The sequence below is a fragment of the Hyaena hyaena genome, unplaced genomic scaffold (genome assembly GCF_003009895.1).
Source record: "Hyaena hyaena isolate Hyena2069 unplaced genomic scaffold, ASM300989v1 scaffold_158, whole genome shotgun sequence".
Lineage (NCBI taxonomy): Eukaryota > Metazoa > Chordata > Mammalia > Carnivora > Hyaenidae > Hyaena > Hyaena hyaena.
The window spans coordinates 2,479,260-2,491,787 of NW_024080790.1; the positions used below are offsets into that span (position 1 = coordinate 2,479,260).

The 12,528-nt window shown below is 43.5% G+C and overlaps 1 pseudogene; it reads right to left on the reverse strand.

Moving 5' to 3' along the window:
* Positions 1 to 7,092: 7,092 nt before the first annotated feature.
* Positions 7,093 to 8,088, reverse strand: LOC120236672 (annotated as a pseudogene).
* Between the last annotated feature and the right edge of the window lie 4,440 nt (positions 8,089 to 12,528).

Below are 12,528 nucleotides of genomic sequence, written 5' to 3' on the forward strand. Positions count from 1 at the left end.
AAAAGAGAGAGAGGGGGAGGGAGCATGCGCACAAGCAGGGGAGGGGCAGAGAGAGAGAAGGGGACACAGAATCTGAAGTAGGCTCTCCAGGCTCCGAGCTGTCAGCACAGAGCCCGGCATGGGTCTTGAACCCACAAACCTGTGATATCATGACCTGAGCCAATTTCAGAGTCTGTCACTCCCTCTCTCTCTGACCCTCCCCTGCTCACACTCTCTCTCTCTCTCTCTCTCTCCTAGAAATAAATAAAACATTAAAAAAAAATTTTTTTTTTAAAAAGAGAGAGAGGGGGAGGGAGCATGCGCACAAGCAGGGGAGGGGCAGAGAGAGAGAAGGGGACACAGAATCTGAAGTAGGCTCTCCAGGCTCCGAGCTGTCAGCACAGAGCCCGGCATGGGTCTTGAACCCACAAACCTGTGATATCATGACCTGAGCCAAAGTTGACACTTAACCAACTGAGCCACCCAGGTGCCCCTTCACTCCCATTTTAAAGAAACCAAAATTGTCCTGTGAGTGCATTACAGATAACAAACATTTACACAAGAAAAGCTTTAAGGATACGCATCTGGGTTTTAAGTGAAAAATTAAAGGTCAAATAACTGCTGCCATTCTCAGCGGTGGTGGCGGTGTATTCGCTTACGCTTCAGACATTTGGTTTTCCTTACACAACACTGCAGTTATTACCTACCACTCCTGTCAAGCCTCAGCACCACAAACCTGTCAGAGGCTGTGATTACTCTGTCTTTTGCAGAGGAAGAATCTGAAGCTCAAACGGAAGAAGTGAATTGACTCTGTTCTAGAATCAGTCAAAGCCTCAAAGTAATCATGATGCCTCTGCCAAGTCTTACACTTTAAAGGGGGTCCCTGATTAGAAACAGTAGAAGATCAATTGTTTAACGTATATTTAACGATAAGAGAAGCAGTAAGGAATACACATAAAACCAATACTTGTAAACAAACAGAATGTCACATTCTGACATTTAAAGAGAGAATCACACGTACTGTTTGACTAACGAGAGTCAAAGAGTACAGTGAAATAGCAGCTATGGCAAAACCACATCAGCTTGAAGGAAGTTTAGGTCAGAAAACTATAAGTAGAATGCATTTGCCTATCTGAGATGACCCTAGAGACCCCATGGTGGTTTCTCACCAATGTAAGTGCTACCTCAAGGTTACATTATGTGGGTGAGGGTTTGAATGAAACTATATATACACTGTCAATCATCGCGTGCTGGACAACTGAAACGTCAGTTTCATAGAATTATGAAGGTAAAAGGACCCACAATCCACATCTTCTGAGTTACTTCTTGGGAGAGATGGATGTCGACCCAAGTCCGGGGGGAGGGCAGAAGCAACCTAAGGCAAGCTCAGGTGCCCCACTGGCCTTCTTCACTGCCTTGCTGCCTCACCACAGCATCCCTGTCTATCTTGTAGAATCTACATTTTGGGAGAAGCCACAGTGTATAAGAGTTAAGAATAATTTCCATAGCATCATTGTGTGTTCCGTAAGGGTTACATGGATGTTCTAGAGGTGACCTCACTGAACAACTTTTCTCTTTCTCTATATACTTCAACTTTCCTTCTTTTGAAAGGGGTGCCACATCTCAGTAAGAGCAAACAAAAAAACAAAGAGCCTTCTGATTCAAGTTGGCAAAGTATGCATATTCCTTTCTCTGCCCTCTCCAAATCGCATCTGCATGTCAGCATCTGCATGAAAGTATAGTCAGACAAGGAAGAATGGAGGGCACAAGGGAGGATCAGCGGACCAGAGCTTTTCATGAATCGCTGGAAGCCAGTTTTTGGGTAGAATTATAATGAGGGACAAACACTGGTAAAAGAGACATCGGCTTCAGGACATGCCTAAGACAAAGCTGCAAAGGATGAGGCCCCGGGACTCAGGGACAGAAGGTATGAAAATGAAGAGAACAGATGCTTGCGGAATAAACGGTGGAGCAGGTTCATTCTCCTAACCCACTCTCTGCACCCCCTCGCAAGTCGAGTCCAGGGCAGCATGATTCCGGGGGGGTTAATTTCAGGGCTCTGGGATATCATGAAGCCTGCAGATTCTGCCCATCTCTCAGGTGCCTAAGCTCACCCACGACCACAAGAAGCCAGCATCGGCCCCATCCTCCCCACCAGAAGACGTGACAACATCCGGGGTAAGGACTGAGGACGGCTCCCACCCTTCCACGCCCCTCTTCTAAGAGCACAAGAGCTCTTTTCCCAGCAGCCCCCCAATCAGCTCTCCCGCCGCATCTCATTAGCCAGGACTGGGTCACGTGGCCGCCCCTACACCCGTCACCACAAGAGGAATGGAATTTCTGTAGTTGACTCAGGGCAGCGCTTCTCAAACTTGAGTGGGCATCAGAACGGCCTGGGGATCTTGTGAAAATACCCATTTCTGAGCACCACCCCCAAAGGTTCTGGTTCAGTGAGTCTTGGGGTGGGGCTGGAGAGTTTGCATTTTTTGCCATCTCCTAGATGATGCTGATGGTGCTGGTTTAGGAGACAACCAACAATGAAAGGGCTCATCCTGTCTCAGGACTTTAAGTGGTTCTAACATGACTTCCTGCCCACGTTTCAAGCGAAGCCTTTTCGTGCACACCGCCCGCCCTCATGCTCAAAGCTTAGTCATTCCTCTCATTCAGGGAAGTTATGATTCTAACCATCAGTAGAACTAAAAGCAGAAACGGTCACAAGTGGCTACCTCAGGAAAGCAGGTGGGAGAGGAGGGGGAGGAAAGGAAGTGATGACATATTTTATTATGATTATGTGCCCATCTAAACTGAGTGGATTTTTCTTTTCGTTGGTGTTATTGAATAATCATTCTTTAATAAGAATACTTTCGTAGTGCACGTTTTTCCTACTAAATAGTCTCAACTTTCTTGAGTCTGGGTGCTGGCCTTCATGGAGGTCTTTGGCGGCGGCGGTGGTGGTGTGGTGGTGGTGGTGGTGGCTTGGGAGGAGTGGAGGGGAACTTCTCCCTAGGTTGTTTTCAAATCATTTTTCCTAAAAGAGAGAGTGCCATTCTTTGTTTCTGTTTTTGTTTTTGTTTTTCTTTTTGTTTTGAGAGGGAGGGTGTGAGTGCGGAAGTTTCAACCAGCCATTTCGATGTGCATATCAAGATCAAGGTTGTGAATCCAGCTTACTGTAGGTGGGGGTAGTTATTTTTCAAGGACACCAATAATTGAGTTAAAATCATCATAATGAAGTTGACAAAATATTAACCTATGGTTTGCATCAAAATTTGTCTTAAGAATGGCACTCTTTTGAGGTATCTGGGTGGCTCAGTTCATTGAACACCCGACTTCCACTCAGGTCATGATCTCATACTTCCCAGGTTTGAGACTGAGTCAGGCTCTGCACTAACAGTGAGGTACCTGCTTGAGATTTCTCTCTCTCTCCCTCTCACTCTGACCCTCCCCCACTCACACCCTCTCTCACATGCCCTCTCTCTCTCTCAAAATAAACAAATAAACTTAAAAAAAAAAAAAAAAGAATGACACTCTCTCTTTTTGGAAAAATAATTTGAAAAGAACCTAGGGAGAAGTTCCCCTCCACTCCTCCCAGGCCATCACCACCACCACAGACCTCCATGAAGGCCAGCACCCAGGCTCAGGGGAAGAAGGCTGAAATGCTCCTCAAATAAGGGGAGAAGCTGTCAGAGCTCCCCAGGAAATCCAGTGGAGAACAGAGAGGAGGAAGAGAGAAAACTTGGTACCATTGGAAAGAATGGGCTGCATTTTGAGCTCACCTGGACATCCTACATCACTTTCCCAGGACCCTTCTCAGCTAAGAGTCTTATCCATGCTTGTGTAAGTGATATTTTGTGGTGAAAACTAAAATCCCATTTGATATGGGATGCCCCAGACCACCTAGGAGGAAACAGAAGGCCAAGAAGACTCAGAGAATAACATAACATTGGCCTAGGGAAAGGATTTTCACCTTCCACAGGCCTAATTATTAGAGAGTTGAAGGTATTTCGTCTACATCTCAAAGGACATGTCAGCCCTCAGTTGATACCCAGTTATATAAGAACTAGAAAAGACCACCAAGCCCACATCAAGGAGCAAATATTTCAACGCTGTGAAGTTTCCAGGTGTCTGAGGGTACCCAGAGACATCTTCCTGGAGGAGGCGGTAGGCTGGAGTGTCCAGAGTCACCTGCGCTGGGAGTTTTAGGCCTAAAACTGAGTGTGTCCTTCAGATAGATGAGCTCCAAGAGCTCCTCAGCTGACCTTTATCTACACAGAAACCAGAAAAGTGAAATCTGACCCATCACAGAGGTCTCTCTGAGTAAATAAATAGGTAAATAAATAAATAAAAGCCCTATAGCTATTTTTAGTCTGATTCACTCTAAAATCATTATTTCTTTCACTATCCAAAGAATAGGGACCCTGATTCAAACAATACTTATGTTCCATTTAGTTCTGGTCATCATTTCCCACTAATACCCAGGAAATAATCCAAAGATCTCCCATGAATACAAACTTACCGTTATTATTCCATTTGCTCAGGAACTGAATGGATTCTATTCATCAGCACATTTCTTTTATAATTCAGGTTTTATCTTTTTTTTAAGTATCTTAATTTCTCTTGCAATCGTAAGGCTAGGTTGAATTATTATCTTTTTTTCCTCCCATTCTGTGGCTGATTCTCCTTTTCATTTATAAATTACCCATTTGACTCATCTTCAGACCTAGCAAAAAAATCAAAGTTATGCTATCTGTCTTGCATAATTAGCTGTTTCCTTTTTGGGTCAAAGAGAGGAGCTTGTAGTCAGGATCTTCAATAATGTATCTCTCAAAAAGAATAATACTATCCCCTGTAGGAAAGTCATTCTTTCACTTATTAGGAAAAAAATCTGAAGAGAAAAGAAATGTATTGGTCATTTAGTCTTTAACCCGGAGTCCAATTTGATTCTGCTGCCTTTGTCTCCCTCCTGAAGAAGATCATGAGGCAGAGCAGATGTCCACAGTGGCACAGTATATTACATTTGTGCTTGTATCCCTCAGGGACAAGGACCACATGACTGGCTCAAAGAGGCAAAGTGAAACTGAAATACCTGGCGCACTCCCTTCCCAAATTCCAGAATATTCGGATCTTGATTTAATCTGCTCCAAGTTATAATCTGATAGAGAAAAGTTACTTGTCAACTTCCATAGCCACAGGAATACATGGCAAGAGGAAAATTTGTTTCTCAGCTCCCTCTGCTGGCCTTTCAGAAAATCATCTCTCCCCTCACTACCAGGTCCTGTGCTGGGTATACGTGGTGGGCCAACTTCCTGCCACATGTGAGCCAATAGGGAAGTTAGGTCCACATCAACTGGGAAAATCTTGTCAAGGAAACCAGTGCTCCAAAAGATGAAAATGGAAGAGGGGTCAACCCAATGGTGAATCCAAACTAAAATGCTGATTCTCCAGTCCACCTTACAAAGAAGTTAGCCTGAGACGGGGCCCAGGCACGTTTATTCTGAAAAACAATCCTGGATGATTCTGTTGCACCTCCTGGTTGGGAACCACAGGTCCTAAAAGTTCCGTTTTATAGTTACTGTGTATTCTGGCTGCTACAGTTTAAATTTATATCTATTTTACAGGCTTTGGGGGCAGGGAAGAATCAACATTTAACCTGACCTATTTAAATGGCCACTTAAATGGCAGCTATAGCTTTGCTTCTCCAGGCTAACCACCCCAAATTCCCTTATCTTTTTTTGCAGTTTCTATCCTCTTGAAAGATTTTCAGGAACAAATAATAGCAATCCAGAAATGCATTCAGCATGCATGCACTCACATTTCCGCAGCGTTGCTGTTTTCTTGCCTTTGGTTTCCTCATTTCTTCTCCTAAAAGATTTTGCTGATGTCAGTGCATTCCTTCTGAAGCTGGTGAGCAGCCATTCAATGACAGAAGGGTGACACCTCCCAAAATGTTCATACTATTCATTGCACATGATGACGGGGAAGATGGGGCATGGTGTTGAATGACACACACAGCATACTGAGTTTACAGTCCTGAGGTCTACACATCAGACCTACCCCTGGCAAGAGAAGAGGTCTTGGCAAGTCAGCTCAGTAACTAAGAGATGGCCTCTCACTGGCCAGAGCATGATTTACACTCAAATTCTATATACCCCAGGGAGAGCTGCCCCAAGAAAAATGCTTTCAGGGCTCTCGGCTATATCCATGACCTTGGCCAGACACCTTGCAGATGTGTGGCCTTGGTTATTTCCTACCAAGGGAAATAGCTCAAAATTTGTCCAAATAATCATGGTTCAAAGTACATACAAAACAACAGAACAAAACATTTATATAGTTTCTTCTATCTTGGAAAATACTATACACAAATAATATAATACCTTCCTGTAACCCTTCATTCTTTTTTTTATTCAAATAAAATTTTAGTGATTTCAGTCAATACAACTGAAAATGTAATGTCATAAAAGAGCTTTTCTTGCCTAATTTCAAAATGCTGCTTGTGGGCCATTTCTGAGCAGAAGCAACAAACCCTACTGAGTATTCAGTTTATTAACTAAAGTGACAGTATCATGATCTAGGAGATGATCATTGACCAGCTCACAGAATTTGGCTAAGAAAGAAAACAAACAAAACCAATGTAAATAATAGAATAGCTCAACTATAAGTAAAATAAAACTGAAATCTCAAATATCCATCTCTTAAATTACTAGAAAAAGAATTTACAGATAAAGTTACAGCAAATACAGTTTTCACAGATTTCGGTAACTTTATTTGCATTTTATAGTGATGACTAAGCCCTATATCCAATGAAACCATTTTTGTTTTGTTTTTTATTTAAAAAAAAAATTTTTATGTGTATTTAATTTTGAGAAAGAGAAAGAAAGAGAGCGTGAGCTGGGGAGGGACAGAGACACAGAATCTGAAGCAGGCTCCAGGCTCCAAGCTGTCAGTATAGAGTGTGACGGAGGTTTCAAACCAATGAGCCGTGAAATCATGACCTGAGCAGAAGCTGGATGCTTTGCCAACTGGGCCACCCAGGTGCCCTACCAATGAAACCATTTTTAAAAGCTCTATGAGGAATGGAAACTTGGATATCTATTACCCTTCTTTAAAAAAAAAAAATTAAATTTCTGAATGAGCAAGATTCACTTTTGTAGGTAGAGACCCTGCTACTTCATAGTCCAGCTTTCCATCTAACAACCACAAGAGAAGAAGCTGGATATCTGTTTAGCATTTGTTCATTGGTTCACAAATTCCAAGTCACCACAGATACTCAGCTCCTCAGAGGGAACATACTACTCCACAGCTGTAGCAACAATTGTGCAATGAGTCCGGAGCAATACCATCACTGAGAGGACAGGAGTCATGGTTAAAGTTCACCCAGAGGTAAGAGGGAAACATCTTAAAAAGCCATCACTTTCTCCATCTTCAAGATAGTTCCTCTGTGTTTGTGAATTTCTCATTTGCAGAAAAGGACATTTTGCTTTGCCACGATTCTTTCAAATTTGTAGGCTCCTGCTCCAGCTGTGGTGCATACTGGATTTCTGGCTTAGACTGGAATATAACTACTTTTCCATCATCAGCTTGAAGATAAAACGTCCAGGAAGAGATTATGAAGCTCTGTGCAGAGTCCATCATGTCACTCCAGAATAACCTTACCAGAGTTAAAGGGAAGAATAGATGCATTTTTGGCATCAGGGACATGAGCTGTTCTTGTCTCAGTTCAGTGAATGGCATCTGGTTCTGGCAACCAAGATGGCAAGCATATTGCTTATCAGATTAGGAATATGCTTCTGTACCTGTGGATTCCACATTCCATTTTGGTGTGATTTAAATCAATTCCATCATCCACAAATTGACAAATTGAAAACAGCCTGTGACCTTTCTGACATGTGTACAACTCCTCTTCCTCTTCAACAAAGCAAGGGGAAGGTCAGCTGTCACAGGCCCCGTGATAAAATACCGTTTCACCCAAGACTGAGTCAAATGCTTCAGCCCAAGTGGTCTTTGAGCCTCCCGCCAGGGCCATGGTCAGCAGCAGTGGCGGTGTAGTCAGTGGCACAGTGGTGGGAACCCCAGTTGGGCCCTGACCCAGAGGCTCCCCTTTGGCGCTGCCATTTTGTTTCCCTCTGTCCACCTTTCATTCTTTACAAAGTAGGTTGATATGTGTTTAACAGTCAAGTTTCACAACCACAAATACATATTGATTTGTTATAACAGCTTTTTATAATAGATTTGTGTGTGTCTCTCTGTGTGTTTAAGTGTATATATGTATATATATTCTTATACATGCATTTTATGTATTTTTTCATATAATTTTTAAATCAGGAAATTTTTTTGAAAAACATTTATATTTTTAAGATAAGCTCCTTGATTACTGAAAATAATCTTTCAGTTTTGACAAATATTAGCCCAAAATATCTGTAAGAACTTAATTAATGGCACAATGCACAATCACTCAAATTTAATCCCCTGTGAGTGACCTTCTGAAAAATACCAATAGCAATACATTGAAATCACCTTGGTTCTCTATGGGAGAAAGAGTCCTGAGATAAATATAGATAAGGCTCTCTGGGTTTTTCAAAGAGATATCTTTTTTAAAACATATATAATTATTAAAGATATACTATAGATCTGTCATGCACCAGATTTGGGAGAATCTTGTTTATAATGTCAAAGGCTTTGCAGGCCATTTGGGACCTTTCAAGGGGACGATTGATACACATCTTCAAGCATCCACTAAGAACATTCCTATTTGCTCATTTAATTGTTCATTCTTCCATTCACTTTATCTTCCTTCCCAACAGCTAAAAGATAAATGCAAAACTCACACAGAGCTGCCAAAGTAAAGTGAAAATACACTGGATACTAGAAAGGATTGAGGAGACCGATACTCCGGATCATCTTACAACACAAGAGTGGAGCCAGGAAGCAAAAGAAGGTATTTAAATCCCCAAATGCTTAAAGCTTAACTGGGTCTCAATGCCAACTCATTTTCTAATCTTCATAACCATTTCGTTATGGAATTTAGCATGGCCTTGCCTGGCTTTCTACATTCGTTCATTCATTAAATATCTATGAAGTGTCTACTGTGTTTTGGGCAATATTTTCAGTGCTGGGGATACAGCATGAAACAAAGTCACAGGGGCGCCTGGATGGCTCAGTCGGTTAAGCATCTGACTTCAGCTCAGCTCATGATCTCACGGTTCCTGGGTTCGAGCCCTGTGTCCGGCTCTGTGCTGACAGCTGGCTCAGAGCCTAAGCCTGTCTTCGGATTCTGTGACTCCCTCTCTCTCTGACCCTCCCCTTCTCATGCTGTCTCTATCTCTAAAAAATAAATAAAAAATTTAAAAAAAAGAAAAGAAACAAAGTCACAGCTTTTGTAGAGTCATATTCCCTAAGGGAAGATGGGCAATTAACAATAAACAAGAGAACTCACAAAATATCAGGTGGTAAGAATAAAGATAATGAAGGCTTAATGAGGGAAAAGAGCGCAATGGATGGGTATGATGGCAAGGTTTACAGGGTGGTCAGGGAAGACATCTCTGAGGAGGTGACTGGTGATCAGAGTCCAGGGGACTGCTGTGAAGGAGCAGGATTTCTGAAGATGGAGGAAGCGTTCTTCAAAAGAGGAAACAACAGGCACAAAGGCCCTAAAGTCTTTACTGAACAACTGCTAGTTTCCAGATACTTGGCTAGATGCCACATATGTCATGGTGGGCAAAATGGGTGTGAACTTCTGTCATGGCACTTAGCAATCACGTGAGGAAGGGTCCCACAGAGTGATATGAAAGGGTGATTATGAGGGTGGGAGTGAAACTAACTTACCTAAAATGGTCAGGAATGCCCCTTGGAAGAGCTGACACACTCACCTGGAAGATGATATTATCAAGAACAGTGGTATGATGGCCAAGAGCATGTTCCTGGCAGAGAATAGTATTGCCAAAGTCCCTGGAAGATCACCTGACGTGCTCCAGGAAGAGAAGAAAAAGCTAGTGATACTAGCACACAGTTGGCTAGAGAAAGAGCAGACTGAGACCAGTTTGGAGATATGAGTACATGTCAGACCATTCAGGACTTTGTAGACCATAATTAGGAGTTTCAAGTATTTTTAAGTGCACTGTATAGCCATGTGGGGATTTAAGCAGAGAGTATCATGACTTGACTTGTGTATTTAAAAAAACCACTCTGGCTACTATGAAGGAAATAGACTGGAAGAAGGTGAGGAAGGATATGAAAAGTCCACTGAGGAGGCTATTGCCCTAGTGCCAGAGAGAGATCATGGTGGCTTGGATCGCCGTGGTGGCCGTGGGAATAGAGAGACAGCCCAGATCTATATTGGAAATGGGAGACACAAGCCTTGCTATTGAACTAAAAGAGGGAGATAAAGAAGAAGGAGAAAGCAAGTTGGTGTCCTCTTTCTCACAGTGGACAGTAGGTGTTTACCAATGTCCCTTACCAAGATAATAAAGATGGGCAGGAAAAACAAATTGGGAGTGGGGAGAGAGGAGATCCAAAGGTCCATCTGGGCATGAGAAGTTTATGTTGGTGAAGTCATTAATAGAAAATAGAATAGTCAAGTTTTACATGGCATCCCTTCAAAAGGAAGTCTTTTAAAAACTAAGTTTGGGTGTTTGGTAACTTCTAAAGCTAATCACTATATATGACCATCCAAGACTATCTCTCGGGTCAATAAAGTGGTTAAGATTTGTCCATGTCTGAGGGAGGGGCAAGATGGCGGAGAAGTAGGGAGCTCCGTACCTGCACTCGCACCCAGGCATCACACGGAAAAGATCTGAAGCCATAGGAAACCGTACCACACCCAAGAGATTGGGAGAGAAAGGACACAGACTCCACTGAGAAAGACTTCTAACTTGAGTGCGAACTGGGGAAGTAAAAATCGGGCCTGAATTGGAGACTGGAGAGACGGGCCACCCCCCTCTGTGGGGAGTGAGAGGGGAAAAAGAGAGTCCGAAACAGAAAAACCTCCGCTCGGGGGGTAGAAAATCTTTGCGCACAAAATACCTACGCGTCAGGCCCCTCCACGCTCCAAGTCGCCCAGGAGGGGCTGCGCTCGCGATTTGCTTCTTTATGCTGGCTCCTGGCTGGCTGGGAGAGGTTGCGCCTGCAGCCATTACCCTCGAGGCGGGCTTGGACCCCTGAGGAGGCGCGCAGGCACCGGCGTCCATGCTCCTAGCTGGCTGGAGCTCTAGAGGGAAGGCAGAGTGCTAAAAACTGGCAGATGTGACCTCGAGTTTGTGTTTTGGGTGATTGAGACACGGAGGGAACTTGATTTCCTCACCCCAGCGGGCTCAGCGCACCAGCAGACAAAGCCCCCTGCCCCGCCCAGGCCCCCCAGCCCCACCGGGAGGAGAAAGGAACAGAGACTTCTGGCTCCGCCCCCAGAGCTAGCCTGGAAGACTGGAATCGCCCTGAGGGGAAAGCCAGGGGATCACCTGAGGCAATTTCAGAGGGGTGCTTGGCCTAGGATTTGGAGGCTGGGACTGGCCTGGGTTGAAAAGCGCAACAAACTTTGACTGAGCCCTTGGCCCAGGAAGTTTAACGCCTATAAAAGCGAGGTGGAGCGCCGCCACTCTCCTCCCTACAACTTCCAGGCAGAACTCCCGCCTGACTCATTGGATCACACCACGCCCAACCCTGCTTGAGAGCTGCCCTCCTCCCTGACCCCCCCCTTTTTTTTTTGGTTTTGGTTTTGGTTTTTTTTTCTCTTTTTTTTTCTTTTTTTCCACAGAACACTGACCTGATTACCTCTGGTCACTGGCGTGCTTAAACAATCAAATTTAATCCATTCTGTAGATATAAATTCTACACCTCCTGACCTTTTCATCTCTTTCTCTCAGGAGTAATTATATAGTTTCTCTGGATAATACCAGCGTCCTTCTCTCACCTATCCAAACATATTCTACCCTTTACCTCTTTGAAAAAATCTTCGTGTACCTTCTGCCTGTTCATTCTATTTCAAATTTTGCCTCATCCCTCCCGGTCTTCTCTCTCCTTCTCTATGCTCTTCAACCAGCACTGCATACACATGGCTATTTAACTGTAGCTGGGAAATCCGGTTATATGCTTTAAACCATTCTTTGTCCATCTGTTTTCTTCTTTTTTCCTTTTCTTTTCTCCTTTTTGACCCTTTTATGTATTTTCTACTCCCTATTATTCGCCCTCCCTCCTCCGTCTTTTCTCTTAACTTTTTCGTTTTCTCTCTCGCTTTGCATGTTAGTTGAATTAGCCTGTGCGTTTGTGTGCTCCTGCTCCCTGTGTGTTTGTCTGTCTGTTTTCTTTTCCAGGGCTACCTCAAGAAACAAGCCATAGTACACAAGGTGGAGAGTCCCAAATATCACTACGAATAGGAAAATAAAATAACCAAGGTCCCAACAAGAGAGACCAAGAGATACCATTCAAAAACACTCTCTGAAAGGATAGGCCCTGGACAGTCAAAGAGTCTTCTTGGATATAGCAGCGCTCATAGATACAGAGAGCATAACAGGTCTTTAAAACCAACAAGAGCTGGAAAGCTAACTAAAATGATGAAACAAA